The 25035-nt window shown below is 34.7% G+C and overlaps 1 pseudogene across 1 annotated transcript in view; it reads right to left on the reverse strand.

Annotated features, from left to right (window-relative positions):
• The window catches only part of C1orf27P (chromosome 1 open reading frame 27 pseudogene), a pseudogene marked incomplete at its 5' end in the record, with an annotated part of 43222 nt that overhangs the window by 12843 nt on the left and 5344 nt on the right, over positions 1-25035 (reverse strand). The window contains 10 exon segments of the transcript NR_024161.1: positions 259-444; positions 7637-7726; positions 8251-8379; positions 12669-12734; positions 14693-14788; positions 15642-15782; positions 16870-16906; positions 18000-18106; positions 20469-20564; positions 23390-23524. The product of NR_024161.1 is annotated as a chromosome 1 open reading frame 27 pseudogene (transcript).

The following is a 25035-nucleotide window of genomic DNA, read 5'->3' on the forward strand; positions in this document are numbered from 1 at the left end:
TTATTAAGATCTACTTGCTAAGCTTGAAAAATACCTTAGTATCTTAAATTTTGGTACAATTTCCCAGGAAATACTCACTGAATGTCTAAACATGTAGAAATTAAACATATATTTTTAAATGTCTCAGTTAATATTTCGAAGTGTCAAATAGAACTAGCTTTAAAAAAAATCTAAAGACATGATATTTAAACTAGACATCTCATAGGTAAAATCTTAGCTGTAATCTAATCAGGTTCTTAAATAGCATCATATAATGACCTGTGTTTGTTTCCTCTGCAATTTCCAAATCTTCTATTTTAATTGTGTGATCCAACATCTCCATAAAATGGTCCCTGATTTCTTCAGCTGACTCATCGTCAAATTTATAATCACACAACATTACAGTGGATCCAGGAAGGGGAACAAAGACTCGATAAGGGAGGACGTGGAACTCTTTTTCAGAATCTAAAAGGAAAAGAAATATTATCAATATTTAGATAGGTTTGTCACTGGTAGCAGTGATACATATTTTAGAAGTACATACAAAAACTAATAGAAATAAAGCTTAAAAGGTCAATATTTTTTCATTTTCTGGTTGATCTGGCACAAAATTGCTCTTACCAAATTCTACTTTACCTCAAAACCCCTGGTCTTTGCAAGGAACCTAAATGATACTCCTATGAAAAATAAACTTATCTCCAGGCGCGGTGGCTCATGCCTATAATCCCAGCACTTTGGGAGGCTGAGGTGGGCAGATCACTTGAGGTCGGGAGTTGGAGACCAACGTGGCCAACATGGTGAACCCCGTTTCTACTAAAAATACAAAAATTAGTCAGGCATGGTGGCAGGTGCCTGTAATCCCAGCTACTCAGGAGGCTGAGGCAGGAGAATTTCTTGAACCGGGAGGTGGAGGTTGCAGTGAGCCAAGATCGCACCACTGCACTCCAGCCTGGGCAACAGAGCGAGACTCCATCTCAAAATAAAAATAAAAATAAAATAAACTTATCATTGCCTTCAATGTAAAGATGTTGATTACACATTCTTATACGACCCACTGTCCTATGAAGAACACTCAAGAGACAATTTTGTCCTTGATGTCAGAAACTATTGTCCTTCTTGTCTGTTTTAACCTCATAGGCACTGTACATTTTATAGTTGGTTTTTCTCTTCTTCACCCAAGTTTGGAGCCAAATTACTGGCCGCCTTATATGAAGTGCACAGGATCTGATAGAATACATTTTTGTATTAATCTCCCCATGAATTTCATCTTACTAGATGTAGCCCCCTTCCTATATCAAGCATGTTTAGGACATCTAGTCATACATACAGTTTTGTGTACCTATCTCACTACCACCCCCATTTTTGCTTTCTTTTTTTACCTTCCCTTTGACTCTTTATTACTAATATTTATTTTCACTTGTTTACTTATGCTTCTTTGTAAAAAGCCTTAAATCATTTTTAGAAATAAATAAATCTAAATAAATAATAAATACCTCATTCTTCTGTGAATACTTACAAACTAGAATATATTATTTCCCCTAATTTCTAACATAGTCACTGTTGCATGTAAATAAATAATTACTTTTTAGTTAAATGCTACGATTCTTATGAACTATCAGAAAGATAGAAATTTTGTGAAAAGAATGACCTCTTTCAGCAACAGATATGATTAAAAAGTTACTAATGTAAAGATCAAGTAGAAAACTAGGGCTTACTTTAATAGTAACCTAGACTTCATTGTCAAGAAACTAGTGGTAACTTTACATAATTACAAACAGAAGATGACGAACAATGCCTTAAGTGTCACAGGAAATGCAATGGCTTAAACTACGTGTTCCTTCCAGATTCTGCGTATTATCTTGTTTGCACATGAGAACTGGGAGAGAAATTTTACTCTTTGACCAGACTGCCTCCTAGCTGTAGAAGAATATTACTGCAATTTGTACTGCAGCACGAAAATTGTCCACACATTGAAATTAGGACTATATTATTTTATTTTGGGCCACAGTTACTTGAAACAGATTAAGTAAAAACTCAAAAATGACTATAATGTGCATGTGCAATTGGCATGCAAAATTTTAAAACCATTTCAAACTACATCAATTCTTGGTCTATCTGAAACATAACAAGCTAAAAACAAAATCAAACGTTAAATAACTGGTTCCAATAAATTTAAATTACTCATTAAAAAGAAAAAGCACTACAACTTTCAAATTAAGAAGTTAAATTAGCAATTTAGTATCTAAGTAAGACTCGTTTTCTGTTAGTCTGAGGTTTGAATGGGAGGAGAAATCTTTTGGAAAAGACACATCTCAAAAAGCATTCCAAAGCAGAATCCTTTAGGAATATGTTCATGTCACAGTATCTAGTTCAACATTATCTGAATAAAGTCAAAACAAAAAAATTTTAACATTAAGCCAATATAATAAGAATTGGGTTTCTATTGGTTAAATGACCTAGCTGGTATCAGAGTAGTACAGAACCTTTTAAGTTATTTATGTATTTATTTTTTATAGAAATTTTTTTAGAATAGGTGATAGCAGAGCTGAAGCTTAAAGGATAAGAGGACATCTGCATAAAGGGATAGGAGAAGTGCCATTCAGAGAGTGGAATCATGGGCATAGGCAAAGAGGATTACAAATGCTCTGGGAAGACAGTGGAGTGGTACAGAGGATACTGATGTAAGGATGTGCAAAGGTAAGAGGTTTCATAACTGATGACCTCCATTTTCACAATGAGTAGGTCATCTATGAGAGTAAGTGGAGCAGGATCAAATGAAGACTTATAACAGTGAAGAAGGCTTAGGCTGTATCTTAAGAGGAATCAAAGAGGAAGATCACAACAAGTGCAAGGCTTAACTGGAGTTTTTTTTTTTGTTTTTTTTTTTTAAACTGACATTGAAATACTAAGTTCTTTTATCTGGATAGCCAAAATTAAAAGCCTAGGTTTAGTTTAGAGATTAGATATATAAAGTTATTATGTCCTTAACAGACTTCCTCATGCATGCAAAAATACTCTAATTCAGGTTAATTTTATGGCATACATTCTACATTTTACTATATTACAGCATCTATAAGATCTTACCAGTATATAAGAAAAATAAGCTAAGTAAAATGAGGACAAAATCTAAAATCTAACAATTTGGTGTATAAATTCAACATCAGAATTTACATTTATTTATACTTGAGGGGATGGATAACTCATTCTCCATGATGATTATTTTATATCACATGATTGTATCAAAACATCTCATATACCTCATAAATATATATATACCTACTATGTATCCACAAAAGTTAAAAATTAAAAAATTTTTTTAAAGAATTTACATTTATTTATATTATCACACTTACAATGTAGTCTTTTATCTTGATACCTAAGATCAACTAATATGTTGTTGGAATAATTATCCTGTTACTAAAGTGTTGAACATATATTTACATCTTATTTCTGTCCGAAATATGCTAAATTTCCCAAAAATTGAAGTTAAGGCATTTTAAAGACAATTAACATAAGTTGTTCTCCTCTATCATCTCCAACATGGTATCAATACCACTTGAGGGCTTGGCTTACACCAATTTTATTAGGGGCCTTACAAACATCATCTCATTTAATCTTGCAGCCTCAAAAAGTAGGTACCATAATTCCTATTTTATATATAAGAAAATGGGGCCATTCATAGTGGCTCATGCCTATAATTCCCAGTGCTTTGGGAGGACTGCTTGGGGCCAGGAGTTTGAGACCACCTGGACAACATAACAAGGCCCCACCTCTACAAAAAAGTAAAAATTAAAAGATTACCCAGGCATACTGCTGTGCGCCTGTAGTCTCAGCTACCTGGGAGGCTGAGGGAGGAGGATCCCTTACAGCCAGGAGTTCAAAGCTGTATTTAGCTATGATCATACCTGTGCACAGCCACAGGACTACAGCCTGGGCAACATAGCAAAGACTCTTGTCTCTACAAAAAAGCAAAAAAAAAAAAAAAATTAGCCAGGCGTGGTGGCCCTTGCCTGTAGCCCCAGCTACTCAGGAGGCTGAGGCAGGAGGATCACTTAGGACCAAGAGTTCAAAGGCTGCAGTGAGCTATAACTGCATTATTGTATTCCAGGCTGGGTGACAGAGAGAGGCCCTGTCTCTCATTAAAAAAAAGAAGGAAGAAAGGAAGGAAGAAAGGAAGAAAGGAGAGAGAAAAGGAAAAGGAAAAGGAAAGGAGAGGAAGTAGAGAGGAAGAGGAGAGGAGAAAGGAAGAGAGGAGAGAAGGAAAGAAACAAAGGAAGGAAGGAAGGGAAGGAGGGAGGGAGGGAAAAGAAGAGAGAAAGAAAGGAAAGAAAGAAAGAAAGAGAATAGGATGCCTATAGAGTTATTTGTCTGAGGTTACTCTGCTAGCAGCAGAATAGACACAGAACCAGAGAACTTCAAAGTCTTCGCAGAAAGAAAGGAAGAAGAAAAAAAAAGAGAGAGAAAAAAAGACAGAAAACAAGAAGAAATAGAAAACCTGAACAGACTGATAAAAAATCACATGATTGAATCAGTAATGAAAAATCTCCAAAGAAAACTCCAACACTGGATGGTTTTACCAATGAATTATACTGAACCTTTAAAAAAGAAATAATACCAATTATTCTCAAACTATTACAAAAAAATGAAGCACAGAGAACTCTTAACTCATTGTATGAGATCAGCATAACCTTAATACCAAAACCAAACAAAGACACAAAAAAAGAAAACTACACAACAATATCCCTGATGAACACAGACACAAAAATTCTCAACAAAATACTAGCAAACCAAATGCAACAGTACATCAAAAAGATAATACATCGTAATCAAGTGGGGTTTACTCCAGAGATTCAAGAATGATCCAACATACAAAAATTAATAATGTGATACATTAAAAGAATGTCAAAAACTATGTGATCATAGAAAGAAAGAGAGGGAAGGAGGGAGGGAAGGGAGGGGAGGGGAGGGGAGGGGAGGGAAGGGAGGGGAGGGGAAGGGAGGGGAGGGAAGGGACGGGACGGGATGAGACAAAGAAGGAAGGAGAAAGAAAAAGAAAGAGGAAGGAAGGAAGGAGAGAGAGAGAGAGAAAGAAAAAGAAAGAAAGAAAAGAAAGAGAAAGAAAGAAAGAAAGAAAGAAAGAGAAAGAAAGAAAGAAAGAAAAGAAAAAAGAAAAGAAAAGACAGACAGACAATGCCTATAAAGTCATTTGCCTGAGGTCACTCTGCTAGGAGCAGAATAGACACAGAATCCGAGAACTTCAAAGTCTTTGCTCTTTCCACCAAACTACAGTCTATGCTCTTCACACAGGTCCCAAGGCCACCCAATTACTAGTAAAAACTTTTTCACCTTTTAAAAGTTTAGGATTAGGCTTTAACATTAACTTCTAAATGTATCAAGTTTAACAAAGGAACAGTACAACTGCTGTTAGGGGCCATTAATTTTACTAATTGAACATCAGCAAAAATTTCAAAGTACTAACAATATGAAAGAATACCAGGATAGCCATATAATACCACTTTTACAGAGGATTTTTAAATAGAAGAGTGTACTAATGTGTCTGATAAGGTAGATCTTTAACAATAATGGTGGATACATCCCCATACCCTGAAAATCCTGAAACCTGCAATGCAGCTATAATATACACTGTTGATCAGAAAGTGAAGCAATGATTTACACCACAGGAGTTACCACAAACTCAAAGTCAAATTGCAAAAACAAAGCCACACTGAGATGGGGCTGCTAGACTGATGGACTATGTGAACAGGTCCCACATACTGCCCTCCCAAAACTCTCAATCCAATTGTTGCATGTAAGATTCAAATTCATGTTCCAGCAAAATTATAAATTATTAGCAAGTGGAACTTTAGGGTTGTGAATTACGAGAAGGATAAATATTAAACCTGCCAATCATAGAACCCAGCATACTAGGAATATAAAAAAAAGATTATAATTAGTCCATCAAACTTAATATACTAGCTATCAGTAGTACTAAAAGAAGTTGGTTATATAGAGGAGCTATGCTTTTTTTCCTATGAACATAAAAATATTCCCTTCAAAAGCTAATGTGGGCTGGGCGCGGTGGCTCATGCCTATAATCCCAGCACTTTGGGAGGCCGAGGTGGGTGGATCACCTGAGGTTAGGAGTTCCAGCCCAGCCTGGCCAACATGATGAAACCCTGTCTCTACTAAAAATACAAAAATTAGCCAGGCGTGGTGGTGGGCACCTGTAATCTCAGCTACTCGGGAAGCTGAGGCAGGAGAATTGCTGGAACCCGAAGCTAATATGAATGTTTCAATTATGTACATATCTAAATGTGAATCGCAAATCCACTAACATCAGAATAATAAGAATGGGGAGATGATGATGTAGCTTTAAAAAGTGTACTCACATAAAAAATGATGAGTTCATGTCCTTTGTAGGGACATGGATGAAATTGGAAATCATAATTCTCAGTGAACTATCACAAGAACAAAAAACCAAACACCGCATATTCTCACTCATAGGTGGGAATTGAACAATGAGAACACATGGACACAGGAAGGGGAACATGACACTCTGGGGACTGTTGTGGGGTAGGGGGAGGGGGGAGGTGGGAGGGATAGCTTTAGGAGATATACCTAATGCTAAATGACGAGTTAATGGGTGCAGCACACCAGCATGGCACATGTATACATATGTAACTAACCTGCAGATTGTGCACGTGTACCCTAAAACTTAAAGTATAATAATAATAAAAAAAAAAGTGTACTCAATATTTTAACTTGCTTTGGATTAAAAAATTTTTTAATACAGATTACTGCGATGGTATAAATTGCTATGTTTCCCAAAAGTTGCAATCATTATTAATGGGTAAGATACTGTAACTCAGCCTTTTTTAAACCTAATGAAGTCTGTTAGGGTAATAGCTGAGAAGCATATAAACTAGTGTAGTTTATATAAATAGTATCTACTAAAGGAGCTATTATATAGTATTTAAGACTAATAAATAATATTTTGATTATGGCTAAATTATTTAAAATACAGATATTAACAAAATATATTAACTTTAAAATGTCAACAAAGTTTACTCATTCTGGCAGGAGAAGTTCACTTGGAATTAATTTTTTTAAAAATCCTCCCTGAAATTCTTAATTGTTGACAAATTTGCTAAATTTGATAAAGTGTTCTAAAACATTTTTCTAGAGCCAAGCATGTTGGCTCACACCTGTAATCCCAGCACTTCGGGAAGCCAAGGACAGTGGATCACTTGAGTTCAGGAGTTTGAGACCAGCCTGGGCAACATGGCAAAACCCTGTCTCTAAAAAAACAATACCAAAAATTAGCAAGGCATCATGGCATGTACCTGCAGGCCCACCTACTAGGGAGGCTGAGGTAGGAGGACTGCTTGAGCCCAAGAGGCTGAGGCTGCAGGTGAGCCATGACTGTGCCACTGCACCCCAGCCTAGGCAACACAGCAAGACTCTGTCTTAAAAAAAAAAAAAAAAAAAAAAAAAAATCTGGGTAGCAACTGAAAAATTTTCATCCAATAATAAAAGATGATATACTGTTTGAAAATATAGATAGGTAGCTATAAAAGATGACGTATCTGCTATATCTTGATATCTTATTACTATATCAGTCGAAGATATGCAAAAGTACTTATTTTATACTCATAACTTTTTTTTCTGGAATTTCATTCAAAAGCAGATCCTCAAATAGTATTTCACAACGATCAGCAACTGTGTTCAATATATCCCTCTTTACTGCCTACAGGGAAAAACACACAAAAAACACAGTAAGAAATAAAATACTTTAGATTTACAATATTTAACTAACAAAAAACCATAATTTGCTTTCCGGTACAATCATGCCCACTAAATAACTGATACATCATTCAATGTTTTATTTCCACTTATTTAGCACACTTATTAACAAATTTATAGTTTAATGACAAATTTGCCTAGACCATATCTAAATAATTAAAAACAGATAAATGAATAAAATTTCACATCTAAAAAAATAACTGCAGTGTTCCAAATTAGATACTAATATGTACAACAGCAGAACACTTACTAAATTTGTATAGTCATCATTTTTAAAAAGGCACAAAATAGATACTCTACATATGAAAATCTTGACACCAATTATATGGTACATTTGGACTGCACAATAAGCCATTATCAGTTAAAATCAAATTAATAATTACAAAATGTAAGATTAAAAAACAGTAAAATTTTAGGTTTTTGTTAATAGTTAACATGGTTCCGTATGCTAGTTATTCCTTTCTGTACCTGCACAGCATCTTTAACTTTGGGTTTACTGCTGTGGATATAAGCTCTGCATTTCACAGCACCCTTAAGGTTTACAGAACCGCTACATATCTGGACTGTGGCTGTGGATCTGTGGTCTGAATTCAGGAGCTGAAAGACAAAATCTGTTTAAGTTCTAATAACCAACAATGATTAACTACAGGAAATATTTAAACATTATATTAGCGATTTTATGAAGAGAGAAGAAAGTTTTGACTGAGCCAAGCATTTGAAATTATTCTCCGCAAATTATTTAAAGGCCTTCATATTTGTTTTTATAAGTTATATATTATTTTCCAGGCATTTTGAAGGTATACTGAAATTAAACACAACTACATCTAAATTTTTCTAACATAACCATCTAAAATGGTTCAATATTCACTCAATATGTTCCTAAAAATATATTATTTGCAAATTATTCACATCAGTACTGTGATGATTAAAAGATATACAAAGAAGATATGATGCAGTAGATGTAAGTTGTGCAATGCAAAATAAGTTCACAATAACAAATACAAAGTGGGATGTGATAACTATGGAAAAACTACAAGCAATTAACAGACACATATATTTACACACATTTAACCAAAAACTTTCATAGACTAGTCCCATTCTCTTTAGTCTAAGGAATGCCAGTGCTTTTGTTTGGTTTTCAGGTGTTTCACATATATTTTCAACCCCATCATCTTAATAAGTGCCAAAAACAAGGACAGTATCAAAATAGTTAAAGTACCACAGGTTGAGCATCCCTAATCTGAAAATCCTGAATGCTCCAAGATCCAAAACTTATTGAGCACCAATGTGATGCTCAAAGGAAAAGGTAATTAGAGCATATAAGATTTTAGATTTTTGGATTACAGATGCTCAACTGGCATGTATTCTGCAAATATTACAAAATCTAAAAAAAATCCCAAACCCAAAACACTTCTGGTCCTAAGCATTTCAAATAAGGCACACTCAATCTGTAATAGAGGCCTATAATAACAATGGAAACAAAAAATCATGATTCAAAAAAATAACCAAAAAATGGAAATGGTAAGGAAGTAATTTATGTTCTAAGAACACTTGGAGTATAAGTCATTCAACGACAAAATCAATTCTGAAGAACAAAAGTCAAATCATACAGCTTGTGAAAAGTGCTTTGTGCCTATGTGCTTATGCAATCAGGAATAAATGCAGAAAAATAATGAAGAGTAGAATACTTACATGCATAGCTATTGAAAGAGCATTATTTGATGTCTAGTGTAATTCAAGCAATGTCTAAGGCAATGTAAATATTCTACGTGTTGTTAAACTATTTAAACTTTAACATGGTCAAGGACTTGTTGATAAAAAATTTGCCACACACCACACAGCTCCAAATGTCCTGGGTCCATTCAAAAATGGCTATCATCCAACCAAGCAGCAGTGTGACGATGCTGATACAATGTCTGGAATAAGCATCCATATGACACATGTAGAGTTCGTTGATACATCAATAAGGTGGGGTTGGAGGAGGAGTAACAGGCTTCCCCTATCTACTCCATAAATTTTTATTGTAGACAAAACTACTCTAAAAAGAATGCCCTATTTTACATATTTAACATATAATTTATATATTTTTAACATATAACACATTTATATATTAGTATATGTAAATATATGTGTATGTGTGTGTATATACATCTATCTATCTATCTATCTATCTATCTATAATTATGGCATTGTTTTCCAAAATAGACTAGACTATTAAAGACTATACACACACATATTAAAGAAAAGAGGTATTTTTTGGTTGGTTGGTTAGTTTTATTTTGTTTTGTTTGAGACAGGGTCTTGTTCTGTCATCCAGCCTAGACTGCAGTGATGCTATCACAGCTCACTGCGGCCTCAAGCTCCTAGGCTCAATCGATCTTCCCACCTTCACCTCCCAAGTAGCAGGGACTACAGGCACACACCATCACCCCCAGCTAAGTTTTGTATTTTTTTGTAGAGACAGGGTTTCACTTGTTGCTCAGATTCATCTTGAACTCCTAGGCTCAAGCCATCACCCTGCCTAGGCCTCCCAAAGTGCTGGGATTACAGGCATGAGCTATCATGCTCAGCCAGGAAAAGTTTTAAAGAATATAAGGTCTGACTCATTCCTTTTAGGTGGAAATGTAAACCAGTTAGGGTCTACAAATGTAAACTCTTCTTGGTTATCTGGACTTAGGAATACCCTGGCTGACAAACAGCCTATAGGTGAGGGAACTTCTGTGATGCTGACATGGCATTTGAAAAAGAGAAGATCCCCATTTCTATGGGAACCAAATGAAATCTTACACAAGTAGTGGCATTTGGGCTAGATCTTAATGTACAGATAGGATTTTGACAGTTTGGGTGACAGAGAAAAGAGCAAAGACATGATACATAGTTCAGGAAATACAGAGTTTTAAAGGTATGGCAAGCATACATCTAGAAAATAAGAGGTAGAAAATAAGAACAAAAAGGTATGCTGAGGCTATGAAGAACCCTGAGTTGGACTTCTCTAACTAGTCAGTACAGAACACTTAAGAAATTTTGAGCAAGGAGAGTAACATAATCAGTGTCTGGCCATTGTACAAACTCAATAAATACTTCTTGAAAAAAATTAATAACTGAACATAAACTACGATTCAGAAATGATCATCTGAGTGTATAAACAGGATAGTGTAGATAAATGGAAAGTATATCAAGAGATATACTAACAAAGGTAGAAGGGATTTAGAGAAACAATCACTTTGGACAAGAATGTATAGATGGAGAGAGACCAGTTAAGGGTTACTCGTGTTAGTTTAGGTAAAATAATACTGTTGTAAGGCTAATGACAGCAGGACCGTATGGAAAATAAAAGAAAAGTTTAATACTACAAATAAGGAATCAATAAGACTTAACTGGGAGAAAAGTGGCAATAAGTACTTACTGACTACTTATTGTACATTAGTCACTTCAATATTTCCAGTTAGGTGATTGGTGGATGACAGCCAAAAATATATTATACTATATAATAATATTACTACACCTGGCTGGGCGCGGTGGCTCACGCCTGTAATCCCAGCACTTTGAGAGGTCGAGGCGGGTGGATCACGTGGTCAGGAGATCAAGACCATCCTGGCTAACACAGTGAAACCCTGTCTCTACTGAAAATACAAAAAATTAGCCAGGCGTGGTGGCAGGCGCCTGTAGTCCCAGCTACTTGGGAGGCTGAGGCAGGAGAATGGCGTGAACCCGGGAGGCAGAGCTTGCAGTGAGCCGAGATCGCACCACTGCACTCCAGCCTGGGCGACAGAGCGAGACTCCGTCTCAAAAATAACAATAATATTATTACTATAATAAATTATCTCATGAGATTATCTTCCATTCATCTCTCTATATTCCCACACTCTATACATCTCCCAACTACAATTTTATACTATTAATAAAATAATCTTAACCAAATTGTTTAATAAACCATGAAGTAGCCTAACTAGTGAAGAGCACATAAGTAGTGGAATAGCCAGCCTCAAAACAAAGGACACTTCTAAAATCAAGACAAAGTAGAAAATCAGAGACTAAAATACCTCTAAGGTATTGAAAAATGAAATTGAGAACTCACATTGAGTGGCATATGCCCAAAGACAATTTACTAATGCTCTATTGCTACACACAGAAAAAGAAGAAACTAAAACATCCTCAAATGACAAATTGCTTTTAATTCTATTCTATTCAGTTCAAAAAAACACAAGTCCTGAGAGTATTTGTTTCAAAATCCAGTATAATATTGAAATAAAGTTTCCTACAAACACACGTGTGCTATTTTATACCCTTGTCTGTTCTTTAGGATAATTTCAAGTAGGATTAAAATCAAAGGCATGTATTTTTAGGAATAATTAGTGGCTTCAACTTTTTATTCCTTAAGATATCCAACTTTTAAATTTTCGAAAAGACATGTAAATTAAAGCAACCATACATAAATATAAAACTTGCTAATTAATACTTTGTGATTTTTACCAAATCAGGGGGTATAAATCTAATAAATCTACTTCAAAATAAGCATATGACAACTCTTTGCACCTCTGTGTACACATCTTTTAAGTTGTTAAAATTGCAACTTTAACTATAAAAGCTACAACACAAAATATGTACACATACATACATGTATATGTATGCATGTATGTGCACATATTTTTTTAAACTGCTATCTATTGATGTTAAAATTTTAATATCCTTGAGGCAAAAAACCCAAACAGGTTTTATTAAAATGATGTTTCTTGGGAATAACTTTCCTATAACCAGCCATTTCATACAGTCTCTTACAGCTCTAAAATCCCTTTATTCTCTAATGAGAAAAATAAAAACAGAAACAGTTTCATTATGGTTATGCTAATAAATATTTTAAGTAAGTGTTATTTTAAAATATTTACCAACTGCGTTAGCACTCTGACATCAAAAGAATGACTAGTTGCTTGAGTATTTCCTCTAGATTTTTTCTGAAAAAACACAAAAATTAACAAGCCAAATTGTGAAGCCTGTAGAACATAAAAGACAACTTATCAACTATTGTACATATACTAAGTAACTTAGAAAAAACAAGTCTTTTAATTATTTTAATTTAGCCTTTTATATAGATATTACTTTATGTATTCTGTATCAATGTGCACTCTTCAAAACAATTAATTCCATACTTTCATTCCTCTAAAGCAACAACTGGCAAACCACTGCCTGTGGGCAAATACCCACATTGCCACTCATCTTTGTAAATAAAGTTTTACTGGTATGCAACCAGGATCATTAACTTATGTATCTCCTGTAGGTGCTTTCATGCTACACAGTAGAGATAAAAATACAGCCTGTGAAATCTAAATATGTAGCATTTTTCTCTTCACATAAAGTTTGCTGATTCCTGCTTTAAAAAGGGAGAGATCACAAAAGTTCCGCCTCCTTCAGGTCAAAGCTACTTTAGAAGCCTCTATAAACCTCTTTTATATAATGGCCACAGCTTTTGAACTGCCATCAGGGCAGAACAACATGTGGCCTTTGGTTGCAGGTCAGCAGTTTACAATTTGGAAATCAGATGAAATTCAGATGACACTCCTGTAAAGTTTCGGGATTCCAATTACATCACTTTCTTTTTTTCTTGGACTTATTAACTTTTAAGTTCATGAGTACATGTGCAGATTTGTTACATAGATAAACTTCAGTCATGGGGGTTTGATATACGGATTATTTCATCACCCAGGTATTAAACCTAGTACCCATTATTTATTTTTCCTGATCCTCTCCTTCTCCCTCCTTCCAGTGTGTTTTTCCCCTCTATGTGTCCATGTGTTTTCATCATTTAGCTCCCACTTATAAGTCAGAACATATGGTATTTGGTTTTCTGTTCCTCTGTTAGTTTTCTTCTTTTCCTTTTCTTTTATTTTGAAATGGAGTCTTACTCTGTAGCCAAAGGCTGGAGTGCAGTGGTACGATCTCGGCTCAATGCAACCTCCACCTCCCAGGTTCAAGCCATTCTTCTGCCTCAGCACCCCGAGTAGCTTGTGATTACAGGCACCTGCCACCACACCCGGCTAACTTTTGTATTTTTAGTAGAGACAGGGTTTCACCATGCTGACCAGGCTGGTCTTGAACTCCTGACCTCAAGTGATCTGCCCACCTCGGCCCCCCAAAGTGCTGGGATTACAGGCGTGAGCCACCATGCCTGGCCCCTGCATTAGTTTTCTAAGGATAATGGCCTCCAGCTCCATCTATGTTCCTGCAAAGGACATGATCTCGTTCTGTTTTTATGGCTGCACAGTATTCCATGGTGTATATATACCACATTTTCATTATCCAGTCTATCATTGATGGGCATTTACGTTGATTCCATGTCTTTGCTATTGTGGATAGTGCTGCAATGAACATAATGCATGCATATGTCTTTACAATAAAACAATTTATATTCCTTTGAGTGTATAGCCAGTAATAGGATTGCTGGGTCAAATGGTATCTCTGTTTTTAGGTCTTTGAGGAATCAACACACTGCCTTCCACAATGGTTGAACTTATTTATACTCCCACCAACCGTTTATAAGCATTCCTTTTTCTCTGCAGCCTTGCCAGCATCTGTTATTTTTTGACTTTTTAATAACAGCCATTCTGACTGGTGTGAGATGGTATCTCACTGTGGTTTTCATTTGCATTTCTCTAATGATCAGTAATGCTGAGCTTTTTTCATACGATTCTTGGCTGCATGTATGTCTTCTTTTGAAAAGTGTCTGTTCATGTCCTCTGCCTACTTTTTAATGAGGTTGTTTTTCTAAGAAAAACATTTGCCTTTTACTTTAAAAGAAATTAGAAATGAGAGGTAGATGAAATCAGTTTTCTTGTAGGCAAGGACTAAAAATAAGTCATCTTTTATTTTTCCTTAAGCACTAACAATTTAATAAGATGATTTTCTCTTAACTTACCTGTCCTTCTAATAGGTCACAATCTTCATCTTTAACTTGTCCATTAATCAAATAAACACCATTTTCTATTTCCTTGGCCCAGCGTGTAAGTCCATTCTTAACAGAAACACAACATGGAAATCTTTCAGATACAATGCCATCTCAATTAAACTTCCTATAATCTACTTTGTTCCACCTAATAAATTGAAATATTAAAATCCCTAAATCTCATTAATGCAGCATTTAAATCTAGTTTCACAAATTAAAAAAAAAGTATACCCCCCATTCTTGATACCTTATCATATTTAATAATATAGTTTTTTTCTGATCTTTATCCCAGAATAACATTTATGTCACAGACTCAGGAGGTTATTAAGTAAATGACCAGTTAAATAAAATTTAATGCCCATTACCTTTAAAAAACAAAAGTGAGAAAAAACCCTCAAATAATATAAGTCTAAAACATTAAAAAAAAAAAAAGCTCTATTTGACATCTTCAATGGGAAAAATGAAGAGAAATAAGATAAAAATAAAAGAATGGTATAGAAATACAAAAAAGAACTGGAAAAAGGAAGACAAAAAAACCTAAGTACCAAGAGAAAGCTAAAAGTCCAAACAGTATAGCTTCTTACATTAATTACATTTTACACATGTTAATGAATACTGGTATATTTAGTTTAATGACAAAGCACATAATAATACTTAATCGGCACCTAATAAGTACTAGTGTATTTAGTTTAATAACTAAATTATTAGTTATTATTAAACTGAATACACTAGTATTATGACATTGTTCCATTTCTAAAAATTTCTAATTGGGCTGTGGTAATAAGTTACTCACTCACATAACAACCTTATTATAAGCAGAATGTAATTTTTGAGGATTGTAAAATGAATGACACATGTAAGCAGAAAAAAAGCAGACTGTTCACTCAGCAATCACTGAAGAAAATTCATTTTACACTGGTACCTTTGTATTTTTCTCCAGAGTATAGCTGACAGAAGTAGCAGAAAGTGGGATGTGAATATTAATGTGAACTGTACACTCTAAAGAAAGCCATGAGGATGATAATCCACTTTGATACTTCCAATCTGCTGGTCTTGCTGAACTCTAGCAGTGGAGAAGAGAGAAAAATAACTATGATGTAGTCTAGATAAAATATACGGATCAACAAAACATTATTAAATATACAACCTAAATAACTCATACAAGCTGATATCTAACATATACGGCTAAACCCTTGATCAAAAGACTATAGGTTGAACTAAACACAAAATAAAGCATGTGTTAAGTTCAGTACTCTTCAATACATCCTTGGCAACACTTCTCCTCCCAATGGTAGGCAGAAAAAGAATCAGAAATTTCCATGTTTAGAATTCTGAAAGGTCCTTTGATCCTCTAGCTTCAACAGTATCAATACTGAAGATTCTGATGTGAAGCAAATAATCACTGAGCAACTCCTGGGTGGCAGGCATTCTCCCTTCTGTCCCATCCTTGCTAACGACACTGCAAAGTTACTTTTTCACAACCCTTTTAGATGCATTAGCAAAGTGCTAGTCTGGGTTTTGCTGAATACACATAGCTTGTTCAATAGGCAGTGCAGCTACCAAAAGTCCTCAGTCACTTTTACTACCAGCCTCTCAAATATAAAACTAAATACACAAACAAGGTAGGAGGAGACTAACAAAGATATTTTAACAATTTTTTAAAAAGTTGGCTGGGCGTGGTGGCTGAAGCCCATAATCTCAGCACTTTGGGAAGCGAAGGCAGGCAGATCACTTGAGCCCAGAAGTTCAAGACAAACATGAGTAACATGGTGAAACTCTATCTCTATCAAAAAAAAACAAAAAACAAAAAACAAAAATAATTAGCTAGGTGCAGTGGTACACATCTGTAGTGTCAGCTACTCAGGAGGCTGAGGTGGGAGGATCCCTCGAGCCCAAGAGGTGGAGGCTGCAGTAAGCTATGACTGCATCACTGCACTCTAGCTTGGGCAACAGAGTGAGACCTTGTCACACACAAAAAAGTTTTCCTTATCTGTAATAAAATTAATCATATTTCAAAATAAAAACTACAGTTGTTTGTAGACATCAGTAGGAAGTGATGGCAATGGAAATTATTAAAACTAAATAAAAGCTGAATTTTGATTGAAAATACTTTGTGACACAGAAAAATCTTTAAAGAGTAAATTTCTTACCTTTGGATCATGGATATCATAAGTTCGACAAAATATTCTTCACTAATTAAGGACAAAAATAACCAAAAAAGGCATTATTGATAACTCAAAGAATATAAACTATCAAAAAAGAAACTAAAAAATGCACGCATTCCAAAAGTTCTTACAAAATCATAACACTTTAAAGATATGCGTACATATATGTACATATGTGTGCCTATGTATACATGTGTGCCTATGTATACATATGTGTATATATAGTCATACATATAAACTGCTGTCACTATAGTACTTGCAGTGCTTGAAAATCATTTCCTACCTTTTATGAATCCCGCTAATTGCAATAAATAGAATCAAAGCACTCGTGAGATTCTGCTCAAATATACACTCTCCATAACAAAAAGTACCACTGTTTTATATGAGGTCAAACCTGAGACTATTTATTGTATTAAAGGGCTTGTATATGAAACTTTGCAGTTAAATACTAAAGATTTTTTTGTTGTTGTTTTTGTTTCAAAAAAAAAAAAAAAAAGCCCTGCTTCTGCAGGAATGGTCACTTTTAAAATTCTGTCTTTGGAAGTCCATGGATTGTGTCACTCCTTTGGTGAGGCTGACCCTTGCTTGGGAGGTACCCTTGCCCTGGCAAGGTATAGACAAGAGAAGGTAAAGAGGTCGTGTAACTGGCTTTTAGTGTCATTTCATCTTAGCCAAAGACATAAGAATTTCTCCGATGTCCTATACCACCCAGCTCTGTGCACCTGTGCTTTGAATTGTACATCCTTATCTATAGAAACTGGAGGTGAGAACTTTAACGTAATAAAAACATTACTTTGCCTAAGCCATCAGTTAGGCATTTATCAGTTAGGGAATCTGCTGTGCTTGGATGTACAGGGGCAGATAGCTGGTAAAAAATTCAGAATCCTGAGTCTTTCATATTTCAGATCTCAAGCTTTTTATGACCTTGGGACATGATTAACAACCATTATTGCTATTATTATTATTGGTAGCTCTAATTCCATGTTATTTACAGAAAAATCTTACAAAACTATGCCTATTTTTTAAATGATGATTTAAATAAATAGCGAAAAAACCTTGCAAGAATATTATTTTGGTACTTTGTACTTTTAAACCATAAACTGAACAAAAGATACTTTTTTGTAGAAGCACAAATGTGAAGTGTCACTCGTTCTGAGACTTCCTCCTCTGTGAAATTCCACAATCTCTTTCTATTTATAGACTTTTCCACAGCAAACATTAGCTGAAAGAGAGAAAAATACACACTAATTGAATGCAAAATGAAAAAAAAAAGTGAGTGTTGAAATAGGCAATTATAACGTCCCTAACTCTCATTTAGCTTTAAAATTCCATGATTCTTTATTTATTGGAGAAGGGGTCTCACTATGTTGCTCAAGCTGGCCTTCAACACCTGGGCTCAAGCAATTCTCTCACCTCAGCTTCCCAAGTAACTGGGACTACAGGTGTGTGCCACCATTAATTTTTCTCTTCTTCAAATTAAAGACTAGAGCTAATTACTAACCTTTTTGAATTCCTTTTAGGAAATTACAGAAAAATTGGGTTTAAATAAAAAAATGTAATTCACTATCATTAGAGATTAACTGGACACGAAAAATTAATTTGGGACAACTAGAATTTATATAAACTATAGAACAGAGACTTTAATTAGAATGAGAAATGACAAGTGATTTTAACTAAAGAAATCAAGTATGTCACCCATTTAGCATTTCTTATTTAAATGTCACACAAGACTTAAGGCAATATATAACAACATATAAAATACAGTAATAACATAAATTCAAAGTTAAAGTAGAATAGTGAGATAAATTTGTGTCAGAAATAAGAATTATAAAAATGCATACTTGATATAAAGGGTGGTAATACATTTCGCTCTAAGCTTTCTAACAATAATGTGCAGAGAGACATCTAATCTGTAACCTAATTCACATGGTCTGTAAGCTAAAAACAATCATCAGAGGATGCACAACTTTCTTCATAATATAAAAAGAAATTCTTCTGGAAACACAATATTAATGTAATATGATGAATAAAGTCCTTAACAATAATGGGTGACACTGACAAGTTTTATAAGGCTGTTTCTTCTAGTGTTTGTCAATCAATGTAGCCAGTGGAAAACAATTAGATAACTGAAACTCAGTAATTTCAGAGATAAAGCATTTCTAAAGTTTAATATACTTTTTAGGAACAAAAGATACAAAAGCAAGGAAAGTGGGCCTGGCTATATCTCTCTAGCACTGGGCCCACATTCAACCCCCTCAATTCAGCACCAGCCACAAAAGGTTGCACAATCAATGCTATTAAATACGCATAGATTTAGGTTAAATTTCAAAATGCCAAAGGGAACGAACAATTGTGAACAAGGTAAATTTATTTAAGATGGAAAAATTGGCAGAGGGTTAAACAATTTAGCAGGGAGGAAAATATCTCCATTTTCTCCCCTTACTCCCTTAGGTGCAAATATCAAAGGCTTGAGGCTGGGACATCTGACAGGACAGGTTACAAGACTGAAAAAATCTGTAACATCTGAAGTTCTCAGCTGCACATTTTTTACCTAAAAAATGTTTTTCTGGTATACTGTTGGGATTGGGTTTTATATGTCTCAAGATTTTAAGGTCCCCCCTCTTTTGGGGTATGAAATACCCTTCAAAAAGTTCACGTGGATCCTGAATGCTAAAAGAGCTGGCTACACAGAATTTACCTTGGGTTTGGGTTTAAGGGAAAACAGCATATGGACCTTCACATTTACTTTTACACTACGTTACCCAATTCGCTGGTGCAGTAATTAAGCAATAAACACAGGAGATTCCTGATAGATATTGTGTCCAGGAATAATCTGATTGTTTATGTTTTACTCTCAAGATCTCGGGAGAATTGAGAAGAAGGAAAAGAATTTCAGCACCTATTAATTTCATGTTACAGTAATCACTAGGTACTAAATGGAAGCTGTGACAGAATACTGCTATTGCATAAGAAAAACTGTTAAAGCATTATAATTTGTTTCCTAACAGTCAGAAATTATCTCTAAAATAAAGATATTTTAAAATATGTAGCTCTTCTGTCAAAAAGAATTTTACTTCCACAAAGATGTCTTTTTTTACAACAAATTATTAGATCCAAGTGACTTTGAGTTCTTATTATAATTAATCATTTGAATTTTTCAATATTTTATAATGAATTATTTGCTTGCATAATTTACATGGAATTACTGTCATTAGTCATGGTTATTATTGAGAAATAAATAATTTAACTTTTTAACTTGAGGAAAGAATAGTTTTTTCAAATTTGTACGAAACGCCATATGGGCTGATGATAGCCCTGGTTTGGGTAGTGCACTAAATAAAGAATAAAATTACCCATGGAAACAATAAGTAAATAAATAAAATGTGTAGTTTTTAAAAATATAAACATTTTTTACAGTCAAGATATCCAAGCAATTGAGTGACAAAAGCTTTTTCAATGTAACCCCAACAAAAATAATTATGGAAAACAAATTTAAATATGCCTAGAATCATTATACATACTCATAATCAATAAAAATAACATATAACTGATTTCATTAAGAATTTTCGATATATCAAACTTACTCTACGCAGGGCATTTTGAAAATCATTTGCCAGTTCTAAAGTAGTAATAATAAATACTCCAAGAACTAAAAGTCCCCCTGGTAGCATTCTGGATACCTAAAAATAGAAATATAGTATTAGCTAACAAATTGGCATTATATGCAATCCTTTCTGTTTGAGAAACTGTCTGCTTAGTGTGTCCTTAGCTTTTCACCTTAAAACTACTTTATAAATAAAACTATCTGATAACATCCTTTAGCTACATCGATAAATAAACCCTTTTCTCAGGAGATCAAAGACTGAAATATTTTTTCAATGGCATCCCACCAGCAGCTAAATAAAATGAAGTTTTAATTTAGATCGATATTTCAGACTTTCTAGGATCTGGCCAATCTGATGTTTATACTCTCATTTGACACTACTTTTCCTCAAGTAATTCAAATATTTGTCAAAAACTACTTGAAAAGCAGTGTCAAATGAGGCTATAAACTGTTTTCTATACACATCCTAAGCTTTCTAACTCTATGTCTTTACTCAGGGTGCTCCCTAGACTGAAACTGACTTTTTCTTATATTTCTACGTGTCTCAACCTACTGGATACTTCAAAGGCAGCTTGAGGAAGCTGCCTTCTCTGATCCTTTGATCTCTGAACTCCGACAGGGCTTTGGTGTAGTTTTCCCATGGATTTTATCACATAGTCTTATATCATAGTTATCTGTGAACCCTACCTACTAGTTGGTCAGGGAGCTCCTTAAGGGAGTAAGTAATTCTACCTTTGTATCCCTATTTTTAGCAGCATACTAGATCTGGAATTTGAACAGACGGAGTCTGACTTGAAAATCCATTATTTTCTATTGCATAGATTAACCTCAAATTTTTAAGCCCATTTACTGATATTGGGCATTTATGCTATATCTAATTTTACCTTAAAATAATATTGATTAAAAATCCTAGTACGTCTTTCTGCATTCATAGAATTATTTGTTTAAGACAAATCCCTTGAGGTGGATAACTGGTTTAAGAAGTTATACATATTTTTAAGGTTTTTGATACATACTACCATGATATCTCCATATCTGTATTTCCCTTCACATGATTGTGGCTAGTTCTTAATACCACATGGATTTTTTCCTATCATCTATACTCAGAGATTAGAGTGTTTTGGTTAGCTTTTGATTACTTAATGTATAAGCAATCAATCAGAGTAGAGTCTTAGAAAATTAGGTACCATGCTCTAATTCTTAATCTACTTGCACTATGTCTGCCAGTATTTTCCTCTGATTTAATAAATTCTATTTACTATAGTAGCACAATTCTGACAAATAAAGTTTTCATATTTAGCATAAGGAGCCTGCATATCTTTTCAAAATCACCAACACAAAAAAGTAACCATTTTTTAGGAGACGGAGGTGAGAGCAAGAAAGGGGAAAAAGTAAAATTAATCTTTTCTTTCTAGAGGTAAAAGGTTAAGCTAATTTACTATATAAATTCATTAATATTCTGTATGTGTGTGTGTGTCATATACAATTTTATGAGAGACCAAAAGCAAAATTAGAGTAGAAAGTTATTTACAAACCATTGGGAATTTAACTTTACATTACTTAATATTTTCTTTAGAAGATACTTGCCATGTTTGTCCCCTTAAACATCATGTTGAAATGTGAACCCAAGTGGGCCCTAATGGAAGGTGTCTGGGTCATGGGGCAGATCTCTCATGAATGGCTTGGTTCCATCCTCACAGCAATGAATGAGTTCTCGCTATATTTGTTCCTAGGAGAGCTGGTTGTTAAAAAAAAAAAAGCCTAGCACCTCCCAACCCCTTGCTTCCTCTCTGGCCAAGTGATCTTTACACACCAGCTCCAATTTGCCTTCTGACATGAACAGAAGCAGCCTGAGGCTTTCACCAGATGCTCAATTTTGAAGCCAGCAGAATCATGAGCCAAACAGGCCTTTTATTCTTTATAAATTACTCAGTCTTAGGTATTCCTTAATAGCAACACAAACTGACTAAAACAATAATAATTAAATATTGGATTTCTTTATTTTTTTTTGTTGAGACAGAGTCTTGCTTTGTCGCCCAGGCTGGAGTACAATAGTGCGATCTTGGCTCATTGCAACCTCCGCCTCCCAGGTTCAAGCAATTCTCCTGCCTCAGCCTCCCAAGTAGCTGGGATTACAGGCACTGCCACCACACCTGGCTAATTTTTCATATTTTTAATAGACGGGGTTTCACCATGTTGGCCAGGCTGGTCTTGAACTCCTGACCTCAGGTGATCCACCCAACTTGGCCTCCCAAAGTGCTGGGATTACAGGCAAGATTTTTTTTTTTTAATATAACTACACACTGCCCCATAATCAAACACATACACAGACACAGATACATGTCCATGTGTGTATATATATATATATATATATATATATATATATCTACATACACAGAAACACGTTTGAGTTTAAAAGATTTAAAGATTTAAAGTTGACTGGAAAAGGAAATAAATCTTTTATTAAAGAAAATTCTTTTTCTTAAAAACAAACAAAAACGCAGAATGTGCAGGTCTGTCACATAGGTATATGTGTGCCATGGTGGCTTGCTGCACCTATTGACCTGTCCTCTAAGTTCCCTCCCCTCACCCCCAACCCCAGAAAAGGAAATAATTCTATTTTTACCTTATTCTAACATTATTTATTTGATGATATATAATTCATTCAATAAATACTTGTAAGTGAATTAATTTAGTCATTATTCCCACTCACCCATCCCAAATCTGTTTCTTCCTCGTGTAATGCCAACACTATCCTCCTAGACACCCAGGCTAAAAATCTCAGTCATCTTTAGTTACTTTCTCCCTATGTCTCTTCTCTCTACTCATTGACTAAATCTTCTTGATTCTAGCTCTTTTTTGAAATAAAACTTAAACATATGAACAAAAAAATAAGATAACCTGGCAGGCATGTTCTGTGGCCCATTCTTCATCCAAGTTATCCAACTTAGCTTTGAGATGTTTGAGGTTCTCACTTTGCTCCTCTTTGGGTGGCGTTCTAGTGGCAAGAATCACATAATCCTTTTGTGACGAACACTTCAAAAACAAATTAAAAAGCTTGTTAGAGTGATATCTGATTCCTGAATCTAATTAGAGTGATACCTGAATTCCTTAGCTTTTATGACATGCAAAAGCTGAGTAATATTTGTAACAGGTTAAATCATTAATACCCACATTACAGTGGAAGCTAAAGGGAAGCTAATTTTCAAGGATGGCCTTACAATGTTTCCCTCACATGTTGTTTATCTTTTAATGTATTTAATATCAGCTTCTTATTTATTTGGACAACTCAAATGTAAATCACGGAGTCGTCCCTAAAGATGGTTTACTGGATGAGTGAGTGAATTACATTAACTAAAAAGTAATATGCTTTTTCAGTTTTCTAGTTATATTTGTTATATTTTCTAGTTATATTTGTTTTATAAGTTATAAATGAACAGATCGGAAAATATTAGTAAAATTAAACAAGTGACCTTTTGTATCTTATTTTAACTGAAATGATGACAGTAGGGAACCCCCACATACATTTCCACAGAATAACAAAAGGGGATTTGGGACACAATTTAAAGTGATACAGATTCTATGTTCCTCAAGAGTTTTTTTTGTTTTGTTTTTTGTTATTTGTGTGTGTGTCTGTGTGTGTGTGTGTGTGTGTGTGTGTGTGTGTGTGTATTTATTTATTTATTTAGAGACATGGTCTTGCTCTAATGTCCAGGCTGGAGTGCAGTGGTGTGATCATAGCTCACTACAACCTTGAACTCCTGGGCTCAAGCAATCTCCCAAGTAGTCTCCCAAGTAGCTAGGACTACAGGCTCGAACAATCAGCCACAACGCCTGGCTTTTTTTTTTTTTTTTTTTTACTTTTTTGTAGAGACAGAGTCTTGCTATGTTGCCCAGGCTAGGTCAAACTCTGAGCTTCAAGCAATCCTCCCACCTCGGCTTCCCAAAGCATTGGGATTACAGGCATAAGCCACCACACCCAATCTGTTCTTCAGTTGTAATATCAGTTAAGTAGTAACCAAAGTTGGGAGATCTAAAAATAAATGTAGGGAACATTTAATAGCTCCGTTTCACTAGAGTGAAAGTTTCCTATAAAAAAAGAGTGAAAATAACACTGCTAATGCAAGTTAGCATTGTATCATCCCCACACATGACCTGAAACTCTGATCATTAGTATCATCTTGGGATAGAAAATAAGAGTAATTATTCCTACAAGTTATTTTCAGGAAGTTACATTCAAATAAACACAGGAAAAGAAAGTAGGTCTCAGTTAAGAAGGCTCCTCTTTTCCTCATAAAATGTATAACTTTGAAAAGAAAAAGAAACTGACAGAGACCAGGAAACAGCCAAGCTTAAGAGGAAGGAGAGGAAAAAGTAATGAACTCTGGAAGAAAAGGGAAGAAAAAACACATAGAATAGTGAAAGGAATGAATTGCTCTGTCCTTAAGCAATACATACTACAGCATAAAGAGATAGAAGGAAGGCCTTAAATTATGAGACACTCATTTGTAAGATGGCAGTTTGCCTGAGCTTTAGAAACAACCTTT

The sequence above is a fragment of the Pongo abelii genome, chromosome 1 (assembly GCF_028885655.2).
Source record: "Pongo abelii isolate AG06213 chromosome 1, NHGRI_mPonAbe1-v2.0_pri, whole genome shotgun sequence".
Taxonomy (NCBI): Eukaryota; Metazoa; Chordata; class Mammalia; order Primates; family Hominidae; genus Pongo; species Pongo abelii.